The sequence below is a fragment of the Struthio camelus genome, chromosome 2 (assembly GCF_040807025.1).
Source record: "Struthio camelus isolate bStrCam1 chromosome 2, bStrCam1.hap1, whole genome shotgun sequence".
Lineage (NCBI taxonomy): Eukaryota > Metazoa > Chordata > Aves > Struthioniformes > Struthionidae > Struthio > Struthio camelus.
The window spans coordinates 67,599,317-67,613,802 of record NC_090943.1 but is presented as its reverse complement, the minus strand read 5'-3'; the positions used below and the strand labels follow the sequence as shown (position 1 = coordinate 67,613,802).

Below are 14,486 nucleotides of genomic sequence, written 5' to 3'. Positions count from 1 at the left end.
TTCTTATCTTTTCTTCAAGGGAAAAATCCTTAAAATATCACATATAGCAGCATGGAATACGGGAAGAGCATCATACTACTCATCACTGCTTCATCTCCTCTTGCTAAAATCTGACTTTGTATACTGAATTCCACAGTTTAAATTTAGGGATGATCAAAGGTATACTTAAGACCAATAGAATGTGAGAGCTCTGTTAATTGTCAAAAACAAAAGTACTTTTGCAAAATAGTAGTATTTCCAAAATAAAAGGGTATGATAGTGACTTTGCAATAGGTAGAATATAGCTAGAGAGGAGAAGAATGCCTAAGAAGTTAACAAAGAGGGGAGAGGAGATGATTCTTCTGCCAAAATTTATGTCTAAATTATTGGGAGCCATTCTCGATAGTACTCTAGATAGAGAGAGTGATTATAAGCAGCAACCTCACCTGGGGCCTTGAAATACCTTGCTGATGTGCCTGTTCCTCTTCAGTGACTACAGAGGGAGTCTAGGGAATTAGACTGCTGGCACTGATGCCAGGTTTGGATTGAATGAATACTCCTCTGAATGCCTCCTCTGAATGACCTTCCGAAGGATCTTATCTATCTCCGCTGGCTATAGAGGGAGTGGAGAGAGATTAGCTTCCTAAATTAGGTGTAGACATGTAGGTGCTATTAATATCCTTCACAGTCTCTAGACAAATTGACTTCTGAGTATGTTTTAGTTTAGGGTAGTAGAGGAAAAGATCTATATGCAAACTGACACAGCCCCGGTCTGTTCCCAGAAGTTGGAGTGCTCAGGCACATCCTGAGCTTTTTGAAAATGTTTTTGCTGGTACCAAAGAAAAAAGCCATGGTAGCGGCTTTACTCCTCTTCTTGGAGAACAGGTGGTCCAGGCAAAGAGATATGATTGTGATAATTTGTTCTGGGGCTTATATCCATGCGTAGATATATCAATGTGTGTGTTAGAGAGGAAAATGAAAGTTTATTTGAAAATAAACGTAAAAGATAGTCTGGCTGATCAAGTTGAAAAAGGCTCCCTTTTGAGGTTGGCTGAAAAACTGTGAACGGAAAAGTCAGGCGTTATTGCACAGCTTTGTTTTTTTGTGGAACCGTAAGGCTACTGAGATAGTATGGAACTTTAATATAGTATAACATGTATGGCAGCCAAGTTCTTTAATAAAGACACAGTTCAAATTTGAAACTTGATATTACCAATTCAAATGGAAGAGAGCATTGCACCATGATCTTGCTCTACCAGCCATCCTTCTGAACGTTCCTTTTCTGGAATTGATTACTATGAGATGTCACCCTCATTTTGTGATTAAATTGGCTGATATCAATCAACAAAACTCTCTGCAGAGTATGATATTAATCACAAGGAGTAAAGGTGGCAATCCAGTCCCATATTACAGCTTGATTGTGTGAGATATTCAACATCTTCAAGTTATACTGACACTAATGATAATAAAGTGTGTTAAACCTTTGACAGAAGCGTTCAGTTCTTTCCAAGGTTGTACTTTTGTTTCGAGAGGTATGTTTTCAGTGTTTAAGATGAAGGTAAGAGATGAGCTTGATTTAAAATATGGAATAACAGAACAAATTTTGGATCTAGAATCAACGTTTAATGTAACAGGTCTATTTGAATTACTATATAAGTTTGTAGTTTTAAGGGCACAGAAATGTTAAAAATTGAGTATAAAGTCATACAGTATTCCATTAAAGTCAGTTATAGTTTTGCTATTAACTTCAGTGGAACAAGAGAGGAAACAGTAAGGTAGACCTTAATCAGTAATGTAAGGCATGTTGGAACAGTATTCATTTCTTGGCAGAATTTCTTAAAATTTCTTAAAACAAGTAGGTTCTATTTTCCCCCTCATAACTACCTTTATGTATGTATGAGATGCAAAATAAGGTAATAAATCTTAAAACAGGCTATTACAGCTAACTTGGTATTGATCGCAAGGAGTGAAATTGCTATATTACATGTTGTAAAACTTTTTCATACCCGAGGAAAATATTACATTAAAAGTATAATAAATTGCAATACTTTAATCACTTGGCAAATGATTTGACTCTTTCTGTTCAATTTATAGTATCGTTTCAGTAGCACCTGCTTCATAAAATGTGCATATTACTGATACTACTCTGATGGCTTTTATAGGGACATTATTGGAATAATTTATGCAATTGCTCTTTTTAACTAATAATTCTTTTTTTTTTCCTTTCCCAGATAGCTCCATTTTTAATCTTTAAAAATCTTTTGTCTTACTTTATCTTATTTCTCTTCATCTTCACCAATGTCAGTTGTTGAGCTAATGAAGTATCTTTTCTTCAGGTAACTTAATATTTCATCAGAAGAACAAAAGAAAAATACCGCTGTTCTAAAATTTCTATTGCTTGCCTTACAGTTGCCTTACAATTATAAATCATACGAATACAAGTTTACAAAATATGAGAGTCTGAGATTACACTTCTGTTTCAGTTTTATGATACTATATCTTTTATTTTTAATTAAGTTTTTATTGAATTTTCCATTGAAGAGTAACAAACAAACCATAAGCTGTGAATTATACATAAGATGAAACATCCTATGTTGGTCAAAGGGAAAAAGAGTACATATTTGCTCAGTAAATGTTTTACCCCTACAGATTTCAGATAGAATCCTACCTTAACAAAGACGCAATCTACTCTGCAACAAGCATATGTAATGCTAGTCTCTCATTCATATTCTGAGGCATAAAAGGATAGGAAACTGTAATATATGTAGAGCTGCATTCAGATTTAATCATCGCCATCCAGAATAACTTCAGCAACATAACAGTGCAAAGCACTGGAAACAAATTGAAATAAGATCATGCCAAATCCATGGACCAAATACCAGACCCAGAAAGAACTCAAATCTGACACTTTTGTAAGATATTTTCCTGACTAGTGATCACTTACTTCATTCTTAAGAAAAGTTATAGTAAATCTTGTTTGGGGTGAAAATACTGTTTGTTTCCAATTGTTCTAATTGTCTGCAAAACAAATATCAACGTTAATGAAATACATATATTTCATTTTACATATCCTGTTTAAATAAAAAGAAAAATTGAATGCCCCTCTCTTCTTTCTTTTCCAACTTTTCTTCCTTGCAGGTGAGGTGGAGGAAAGAGAAAGAAAAGAACATGGTCAAGACTCTGCATTTTCACTGCAGTCCTACTTATCTCAAAACACTTTTGCTTTAGAAGCAGTTCCCTCAAAAACTTGAATTGCAAGACATGCATGGAAGTTTTATAAACCTACCATATTCAGATCCCTAAAAGTCACAGTAAAGATGGAAATAAGTTATTTTGTCTTTCAAGTGAAGTTTGATTTTCTGTGTGTGTAGGAAAGGCAACAAACTGCCATTTAGCTAATAAACCAATGCAGGAACTAAAGAGAGAAACAACTTCTTATTATGCTGTTAAGAAATGACTATTGGTACTGGGTACAGTAATTTTCAACCAGACTCAAAACCCAAGCTGCTCATATTATTACACAAAGGAGAGCTAAGTGATGAAGATTTCTTGAAAATCAGGACACATGATTACACTCCTACCCAGGAGTGAGAAGTGTAATTTTGAGAGCATCTGTTTTGAAAAAAATGTTCCCCTGTGGTGATCAGTTGCTACTATTTAGTGGGATGCAGTTATGCACAGATGAGAGAAAGAGATTTGGCTCAGTTTAATTCTTTTTTTGCTGATACTATCTAATTATATTTTTCACTAAAACTAGATGAATACCTCAGGAATTGTAATGTTCTTTGCCTTGACACACAGTCAACTCTGTCATTGTGTTTAATAACATAAAAGGAAAGAAGAAAACATACCAAGTAATTAAATCACACAAATTAGGCAGCCCAGGCTTTTGCTAGAGTAACTGAATCTTTCAATTAATCGCAGAAAACATGCAGAATATACCTCTGATGCTTCATCTAGTGATGGGGAGACATACAGGGGAATTTGAGGTTCACTGAAGGTTGTGGTTTTTACCATTTAGTCATTTAAAATAAGAAAACACTCAAATGATTACTCCAGCATAAGTAAGAGATGCAGATATTAAGAAAAAGCCTAATAAATTATTGTAGTATCTTACACATATGTTATAAATCCATTTAGTGCTAAAAGCAGGCAAAAGAATCCATTTTACACGGTGAACGTAAGTAGTTCCATTATAGCACTAGCTCTGTTCATGTGTATGAAAACGTTCACATGGTTGATCAGTTATGGAGGTGAAGCTGATGCGTGTGAACTATACTACACTATGGTGATATTGCTAGACTGGCAGTGTTACAGATAGTTTTACTGAAAACTCAGTGGTAATATAATGCAGATACTTCAATCACAACCCTCTCTAGGAAGATTATATATGGACCATACTGTTATATCTACATGTTAATAGATCAAGTTAAACAGTTATTAGTAATGAATGGAAGAGTATAGTTCTAAATAGTACGGGCTACTAAAATCTTGGTTCTGCACAAAACAAAAAAATGTAGTGATAACAAATTGTGATAAAGCCTCAGCAGTTCTCATGCTTTTAAACAGAGCAGGAGATAGGAAAAGATGGCAGGAACAGACTTACATAGTCCTTCAGAACAGCAATAGCCAGAATTTTTAAAAAAGTCTAAGGGTGTTCAGGCCCTGATCTGAGGTTCCTTAATAGAGAAGTTACCAAAGAAGAGGCTTCAGTACCGTCTGAAAATCCTGCCTCAAAAATAAGGGTTCACCTACAACTTTCAAAAATTTTGCTAGTAAAAAAATACATGATGCTGGTGGTGGAAAACCAGCAAGTGAAGGAATATCAGAAAATGAAAGCTTACAGTGCTTGTTGTATAGAAAGAGGGAATTATTCCTGGCAGAGAGAACAGTGTGAAAGAAGGAAAAAAGACAAGAATCTTCTAAAAAGGAAAGAGAAAGAAGATAAGTAGCCAGAGAGAGCTCTGAACAAGCTGACAAGACAGAAAAGGTGTGTGTTAACAAGGCTACAATTAAACAATGTAATGCATTTGGGAAGTTATCCTGGAATACATCTCCCCATATTAGTCAGCCTTGTTTCTGTAATTTGTACTATGTACGACTCGTAACTACTTTTCAATCTGTGCTGAGGGATTAATTGTTTGCACATAAGGCTGTCTGAGTCTTCTGTCCTGGATTGTCCCTATGTACTAATAAGAAAATAAAAAATAGTACTGTTCACAGAGGCTGCTTCTTTTCTCACACTTTATTTTGCTAGCATAGTTCCACTGACATTACTGAAGTTACAGTGCTTTTCATTTATAATAGTGGAATGAGAAAAGGATTGGGAATATAGTCCCTTAAAATGAGTTCTCAGTGAGCTGGTTTACCCTTTTGTTTCTTTCCTCGTGTGAGAACTTGGAGTGGCAAAATTTGGAAATGCAGTTGTCAGTCCAGAACAGGAGTCTTGTGAGCATCTTGTCTAGTAGAAGATAATTTGGATGATAACAGGTTATAGAAAACATAGGAATTTGCATTCCAGTGAAGAAATTTTATAGACATGTAATCAAACATGGCTCACTTTTTAGTGCAGAGAATGACCTTAAGTGATCTTGATCTGGACAGGCTGGAGAGGTGGACGGAGAGGAACCTCCTGAAGTTCAACAAAGGCAAGTGCAAGGTCCTGCACCTAGGCAGGAATAATCCCATGCACCAGTACAGGCTGGGGGTTGACCTGCTGGAAAGTAGCTTGCAGAGAAGGACCTGGGAGTGCTGGTGGACAAGTTAACCATGAGGCAGCAGTGTGCCCTTGTGGCCAAGGCGGCCAATGGGATCCTGGGGTGCATTAGGCAGAGTGTTGCCAGCAGGTGGAGGGAGGCGATCCTGCCCCGTCTCCTCAGCCCTGGGGAGGCCTCACCTGGAGTCCTGTGTTCAGTTCTGGACTCCCCAGTACAAGAGAGACATGGCACTACTGGAGGGAGTGCAGCAGAGGGCTACCAAGATGATTAGAGGGCTGGAGCACCTCTCCTCTGAAGAAAGACTGCAAGAGCTGGGCCTGTTCAGCCTAGAGAAGAGAAGATTGAGAGGCGATCTCATCAACGTATACAAGTATCTGAAGGGGGAGTGTCAAGAGGATGAGGCCAGCCTCTTCTCCGTGGTGCCCAGCAACAGGACAAGAGGCAATGGGCAGAAACTGAACCACAGGAAGTTCCATCTGAACCTGAGGAAAAACTTCTTTCCTGTGAGGGTGACAGAGCATTGGAACAGGTTGCCCAGAGAGGTAGTGGAGTCTCCTTCCCTGGAGATATTCAAAAGCCGTCTGGATGTGATCCTGGGCAATATGCTCTAGGTGACCCTGCTGGAGCAGGGAGGTTGGACTAGATGATCTCCAGAGGTCCCTTCCAACCTCAACGATTCTGTGATTCTGTGATTCTCTGATCACTCTTTTTCGGAATTGTTTAAACCTTCTCTGATAGTGCTGGAGCTGTCAAGCAAAGCTAAATACTAGGGGTGTGCTGGTTTTGACATTTATAAAGGTGAACAGGTAGACCTTTACGCTACAGATAGCTCTGCCTCAGATACTCACCACTGTTGCTGCAGATTTTGACAGCAGGATTGATGCTGGTTGTGTGATGACAGCTGAGGATGAGGAGCTATTGCAGGAATGGAAATTTAGCCTTGAGTCTTGTAACATTAATATACAACTCAGCTAATTCAGATGTCTTAGACATATATATTATGATTTGTAGAAAATATGTCTGTGACTAAGATTTGTGAATTATGTGCTAGATGGGAGCTGTATATTTGGGTATTTAAAATTCTTTTTTTTTTTTCCCCAGACAAGTATCAAATATGGAGAAAGCTAATATAATAAATTGTGTAAACATGACACCTTTGAAATTTTTTGTTCTCCCCCCTTTTTTTAAAGTCAATTCACTCTATCAATAGATCACATCACAAAGGATTTTGTTCTCACATTTTTTAAACAAGAATCAAGTCTAAAGTAATAATGGATTAAAGTTAAGGATCCACTAGCAGTACTGTCTTTTCTGTATTTCGTACAACATGTATGACAAGCTTGCTATGTGAAAGGACTACCTCACTAACAATTGCAGAAGGAACTCTAATTTTTAATGTCCTAATTTTAGGGGAAGACTACTGTGCAATTCTCATTTGCACAAATGTCTCCTTTTAGGTTAATTAATACTATTGGCATGTGAATGGTTCTAACTAGGTATCCCATTATAACTAGCCATGATAACGTACGTGGGTGTATGCTAAACCACATGGTCACATCTGTGCCCCTCACTGAAGCTGTTAACTTGAAGTGAAGTTTGCACAGGCACAAGAATCCATGTGGGCCAGCTTGCAAAATAGGAGTGCTGGTTTAGATTAATGTGGTAGAGGGCAGGTGTATTTCTTTCCTTCCTGCTGCTATTTGGCTGGAGAATTTTCTGCTGCTTTACATTTTTCTGGCTATCAATCCAGAACAGAACAGGATAAAATCTGTGGGCCTCACCCTGTGTCAATATAAATCAACAGAGTTCCACGGTCTTCATTAGCTCTCCACTGATTTACTGAGCTGATCATTAGCCTCTTTCTAAAAGACGAAAGTATTAGCAGAGCATTGTGAATGTGGCAGGGAGACCTCAAAGCAGAAGGATCTATGACTTTGAATTTACTTTGAACTAAGGTTTTCTTCTATCTCTAATAATAGGTAATTCTCCTAAGGAGTTTACTACATGTGTTTCAATGACACATTTAAAATCTCCTACACGGAAATTATCCTCATAGACACCTGATGTTCCTGATCAGACAATGAAGAGAAAATGAACAGTAATATCACAAAAGAGGTAAGAATTTAACTAGATTTTGTTCAGAAGCATTAGCAACTATCTATGGGACAGACTTAGAATGATTTTCCCAGTCATTTATTGTGATTTATAGTGGGTAAATGAAATAGGTGAAGAGAAAAAAGTAGGGTACTTTTTTTTTTTTAAACGAATCCTACTTCCTACATGTAAGTTTACTTTTTTATGGAAACTTTTTTTTCCCAACATGCTTTTCTGATGATTGGTTCTTTCAATCTGATGGCAGCTTACTTTTGCTACTCCAATGTGGTCATTCTGTGCCTGGCTACTGTAAGTTGCTCCTTCCTATTAGTTGTTGTAGTACTTTTAAGATGTAATCCTTGTCTTTGTTTTGTTGCTTTGTAAGCAGGAGAGCTTATAGTATCATACTTATGGTCCGTATTATTTTTCTTGAATGTTCACTGTAAACAAGCAGAATTTTCTGAAATCAAAGCTTTTAACTATACTAAACTTTGGATTCCAGCTATATTTATTACTGATCTTAGAGTGTGCAAAATAGGAGAAGGAGAATCATGAGAATATCTGTTTTCTTCCATTGTCTGTAACTGAAAGGTTTATGATTAGCTTCTGATTAAATATCAGTCAATGATCCTGTCTTGAATGTTCACCTCTAGGTAGAAATTTCCAGGTACTATCGGCAAAAATGGCTTTCCGTCTTTACTACAAAAGCAGCTTCAACTATGTCATGCAAACTGGTAGTCACTAAGGTATATTCTTTTAGAATAGCTAGGAGATGATACCAGTGAACAAAAGAAATCATCTAACACTTCTAGGAATGTGACTGCAATCTACTGTGTGGTGCCAAAAGCTTACAGCAAGATATCATCAAAATAGCGTGTGCTTGGGGTGGGGAGTGGGGGCTGGAACGCAAAAAGTGTTAGATCCAAACGTCTTTGCTATTGGGAAGACACCCCCGACTTGGTGTCTGAAGTTGATGTCTACCCAACTCAAGGTCCAAGTCAAGATTTCAGTCTAAGTAGAGCGGAAATGACGGGGAAGTTCTGCTTGGGAGCTGGGTTGCAGTGCTAAGCTCCAGGCCCATTCTTGATCCAAATCATGCTAAAGAAACGTACTGATTGGTCTTCAGGGCTGTCTCAGCACTTTTGCCTGTGCTGAGTACTTTTCATCTTACTGTATGTGAACTGTGTAAAGACTACAGAATACAGTCCCATGCGCAGAGACTGGAATAAGGTTCGGCACTTAGAGGCAGTCTGCTAAAAAGGTGAGGGATGGAGGTTCTACAGCCTTAAAATCTGACTTGTGTTTTTATGCACAATTCTAAACATTAATCTAACCCCACAGAAAGAAAAACCATCTTTGCTGTAAAGTGCCTGCTGATTATTTTTGCAAATTGCGGTTGAGCAAAATTCATGTAATAAGAAAAAAAGAACGATCAGCTTTAAAACTAAATTAAGCAGAAACCATTTGTTCCTTAATCATAGCTATTTGTTCTGTATAAAATGTCATATTTCCAGACAGACACAAGGGCAATTTTTTTATGAAAACAAATACAAAATATATCCTTGCTTAATGTTTTCTGGCTATAACCCAGCCTGGTGGTAGCATATATTATCTACCTATATGTCACTCTGTTTACCATATTGACAAAGAAAAAGCAGGTAAATGAATCACACTGAATTTGAACAGTATGCAGACTGAGCTGCTTCCCTGCAGCCCAACACTTAAATATGCTTGGGTGAGACGTTTGATTCACTGCTGGCTAGTGGTGGGGTTGTGTGCTTTTTAGGCTTCTTTAAGCGCTCTTCAAAACATATATCAAGACGATCCGTTTATACAGCCTGATTTACTGGGTAGTTCATCTCTGCATTTTGCTGAGAACAGCACCTGAGAAAATGTCCATCGCCTGTTGATAGCAGCGAGGTTACACTTTGTACTGATGAGCAGTGTGGAGCTCCAGCAGTCTGGTGCTCTCCCCAGGCATTCTCCGGCCTGCGTGTACCACAAAATATGTAGAAATCATGTAACCACTGGAGCCACCCAGCAAGTCCGGGCAGCAGTGCGGGGACATCGTGTTTGAGTCTCTGTAGTAGTGTATCTGCGTAGATCTGTGCCTTAACATAGTGTACCTGCTTGGGTGCAAAGCTCTACTGAAATAAGTACAGCGCTTCCGGTTCTGGAACCCAATGCAAAAGTGCCCAGATATTACCTATTGTTTTACTATAACACAGCCAAAGTAATGAGGGCTCTATATATTGGCAAATGAACTCTTCTTAAAAAAAAACAAACAAACATCAAGTTACACCTGGAGGATAACTATATAGACCAAGATTTTCAAATGATGAGTGGTTTTTGGACCTTCATGTCATCCATGCAAATAAGACCTTCTTCATGCTATGTCAATATTTACATCTAAAATTACAGTTTTATTCATAAATACTTAGAACTTTGCATTCTGTAAAAGCATGAAATGTTTTTATTTTATCCTATGTGGCATCACATGCAGTAGATATGTAAATCAGTTCTGTTTTTCAGCTTCTCTTACCAAAAAAAAAAAAATTCTAGTCCTCAGAGCTGCAGAGGAAAAGTGGCTTTGGCATAGGGTAGTTGTAATTATCATTACCCTTAACAGTAATATATGCAACTAAAAGGGGAGTCCAGTCTGAGTTTTCTGGAGGAAGGGTGATAGTAAAGGAATGTTAAAATGTGAACATTGGTTAATTGGACAGGAAGGAAAGGTGAAGCTGAAGATAGGAAAGTAGAGAAGACTGGACATAGAGAAAGCATGTGTGACTTGAAAGAGCAGAACACAAATGAGCGTTGGAACAATAAGGATCTTGCCACCCTGAATGTAGAAAATGAAAGTTATTCCCCATTAGGATTAATGTTAGGAGAAAACATCCAGAAAGATATGCTGGAAAAACACTACCATGCCTGGTAGGACTGAAGGAGATGGATTTAAAAAGGAGTCTAAAGGGTAAATAATGTCCTTGTACAACTGAAGTGGAAATGAATTTAAAAACACCCTTCACCTTTGGAAGTGCTACAGCATACTGACGGTTGATGTTAATTGAGGCTAATGTGACATATTGTAACACTGCTAGTTTATATATTTAACATTCTGTCATCATTAACTTGGTGTTATTTTTCACTGGAAAGGACTGTGAATAGCAAGATACCAAGACTGCAGATATAAAGATGGTTGAAGCATTCAGGTTGGTTTCCAGACTCATTCCAGCAGCATAACAAATCTCATAAAACAGTGTCATACTTCCCTGCAAGGCAACCAAGTCAAATCACAGCACTTTTTAATAAACTGGTAGTTTAAGGTGAGTTTAATTAGAAAACTACTGGTATTTGAAAACAATCCATTGATGACAAAAGATACTGTTAAGCATGTGTGTGTGTGTGTGTGTGTGTGTGTGTGTGTGTATAAATTATACATATATGTGCATATATTTTTTTCTAAAACAAAATCTTTAGAATATAAACTATATTTAGTTATAAACTACTTGATTTTTTAAATTCAGTTTATCTTTCATTTTCAAAACTTTCCACTGACCTAGTTTTCATTTTTTCAATTTTTTTTTTTGTTTTCCAGGTGTGTCTGTTCAATGACTAAGCTTCACATACCATTGTTTCAAAAAAGATCAAAACATTTTGAAATGAAAAGTGAAGAAATCAGTTACGATAAATATTTATTTAAAAGCTGTATGAAAAGTAAAATTTATGTTCTAATAAGCTGTTTTTTTTTTTTAATGCTTAGAACTAAAAGACTCTTGGGAGAGCCCCAATCTATCATTCAGAGCTTGCCACCCATACCCCCCCACCCCCAATTAATAGATGCAGTTTTATTCAGCTTCTTGGCTTACCCAGAAAGACTGAGATTGACATATCGCACAGTAATTTTATTACTGGGAATAAACAACTTACGGAGAAAACAGAAGTTTGATCCTGTCCCTCTCAAGTAATCATCAATTTCTAAAAAATAATTCGGAAAATTACACCTCCCTGTTCTATAATTTATTAAATATAAATAAAAATGTCTTCTTGAAATAAGACATACATATATAAGGAACTAGCCACCCCTTTTTCATTTTTTTTTCCAAAAAGAACAGTAGATCCTTTAAGATCAATTCTTTTTAACTTTTTTCCTTCTTCAGCAACAATTTAGTATCATTTGAGACACTGCCAAGCATTGGAATTTTATGTTATGGAAATCTGAAGAACCAGAGATAGAGTAACTAAGAAAAGCAGGAGGATTTTAAAAGAAAACTTTATTCTCAAAAGTAACACCTTCTGGAGCCCTTTTTCCCTAATGCTAATGTTCTTTATCAGGAGAGGATGACTGATGTGGCCTGCTATGTCTGTGAGCTGGTATTTGTAGAAGCAACCTGAATCCTGCCTGCTGTCCTTGAGAATCTGAGGGTTATTATCAAAAGCTTTTTACAATTACCACATTATGATTTTATTTTTTCACTTTTGCTGTGCAATCCCATACTTTCCATTGGGTTGGATCATTGTTTGGAATAGAATGGGATGGATTTTATAGCCTGGTCCTAGTAAATAGAGAGGCCATATGACGTTTTAAGGAAGAGGAGAGCTTTGTGATTTGCATTATTATATTTTCTCTTTCTCTCTCCCCTTCTCTTTTTCTCTCTCTGTCTCCCTCTTTTTTTCTCTCTCTTCAATTTGAGTTCAATTTTCTTGACTGCGACAGGCAATAGAGTCTTCCAACCTTGACACTAGGCTAATGGTTTTCCCTTCTTGTACCTTTTATCAGTTTCGAGCTTCACCCTAACTTACACCAGCATTTATTCTGAAGGCACAGCATGAGTGGTGCTGTACTGCAGCGTATTTGGGGCGCGTGTGGAAAATTATCTTACTGTGGAGCAGTGCTACCTTTCCTTTTAAAGAGATACTACCGGCAACTCAGTGTATTTAAAATACTGCATTTAGTTCAGCTTCCATGTTTAAAAAGTTTGCTGGCAGGGAGCGTTTTCCCCCAAAACGACCTGAGTTCTGATCAGACTTGTGCCCATTTCTATTACAAGAAACCAAAGCCCAGTGCGTCAGCCACAATCTAATGTAACTCAGTTTTCTGTATTTGTATATGATTGTGTGCTTGTGTGGTATTTGAACTAAAATTTAAACAATATATAAAATGTTCAGTGTTGCATTCAATATATGCTGAAGTATTAAATTATCTTCCTGTTTCCCTCAGATTGATATTTCTTTGAATATTTGAACCTATAATAAGACATCCATAGCAACGAATGGGTGAGCAAATGACGAAGCTGATTGTATGTATTTATTTTCTAATTTTTTTTTCAGTAACAACTAATTGATTAAAATAATCTGCTAATAGAATTTAAATACAAATGCGGTAAAAGTAATTCCTGTAGTGTAATGTTCCTATATAAATACCAATCACTAATGGTTAAACAGTTTTAATCAGATTGCTTTTTCGATTGATTCTTGGATTGCTCATTTCACCCCAGACATGCTCTTTTTTTTTAATTATAAATCATGCTACTGAATCCAAGTGATTGAATCCAAACATTTGACATTATTTGATTTAAATGTTATTGAACTGTAAATGATATCCAGTTGTTTCTCAGAGTTATTTCAACTGAGTATTGTTTTCAAGACTAAAACAGTAGAAGGCACCTATTTAAATCCAATTTATTCTAAAATGGACTTGAATTCCAGTATCACCCATCTAAACTGGGCGTTGGGAGTATGAAAAGAAAAATTACAATAATTATTAAAAGCTGATCTGGTGGTGTTTTCCAATCTTTACATGGGTCCTCTTTGTAACACCAAGTTTTTAAGTTGCTTATGACTGCCACACTTGAGATATGTGATCTGAAATTTTCTATATTGAGTGTCTGCCTCAGGATGGTTTTGAGGCAAGTTTCAGGTATTTATTCAGATAGTTCTGAGAACTGAATCAGAAAAAAATATATATTATTTTGACTACAGTAAAAAACTATATACAAACATTCATTAAGAAACCTTAGTGTCCTTTTCTTTGAAGGAGGGACTGAAGATGTGGCTGTGTTAGCAGTAACATCTGAATGTTACTGCTGATGTCTGGACATTAGATTTTCGGTAAATTTCAGAAGTCTGTTAAAATTTGTCCAAATAAAAAAAAATGAATCCATCTGCACTGAGCATCATCCTGTCTTATGGGGTTCTTGCATGTAGGTGCTCTGTACAGCCATTACATCCACAAAGTAACCACGTATGCACCATTCCAAGGCAGAAGGAGCTGGGCAGGATCTCCGAAGTAAGTTACTACTTCGTGCTGGTGTGGACTGCTCATATGTAGTATGAATTAGGAAACATGTAAAGAAACTGAAAAAAATGTAGCTAGCTTTCTACAGATACCATGCAAGTTTTGGATAGCTTGAAAAAGAAACAGAGTGGCTTTACCACAGGAAGGACAAGGAAAGGTCAGTACTACGGTGTTAGGATAAAAGTAATGGTAGGCTGGGGCAGAAGTTCAGCCTGACAAAGACAGGGACTAGCATAGGGGTTATGTGACTGAAGCTCATGGAGAATTTGAATAGCAGGAGCGGGTAGGATGTGTGAGATTTAACAAGGAGCCAGGAGTAGAGACTGCCCCAGGCAATCTCAACCAGATGAACTACTCTGTTAAATAAGTTCCTGGGTTTTGTTCTTGAGGTGTAGTCC

The 14,486-nt window shown here is 37.1% G+C and overlaps 1 long non-coding RNA gene across 2 annotated transcripts in view; it reads left to right on the top strand.

The window, feature by feature from the left end:
* LOC104150244 (uncharacterized) overlaps positions 1-5,192 on the top strand; it is a 139,817-nt gene extending 134,625 nt beyond the window's left edge. For both annotated transcript variants that reach the window (XR_695534.2, XR_011139424.1), the window contains one exon: positions 3,118-5,192. This is a non-coding gene — a long non-coding RNA (uncharacterized lncRNA). The remainder of the gene's footprint in view (positions 1-3,117) is intronic.
* Positions 5,193-14,486: the final 9,294 nt, after the last annotated feature.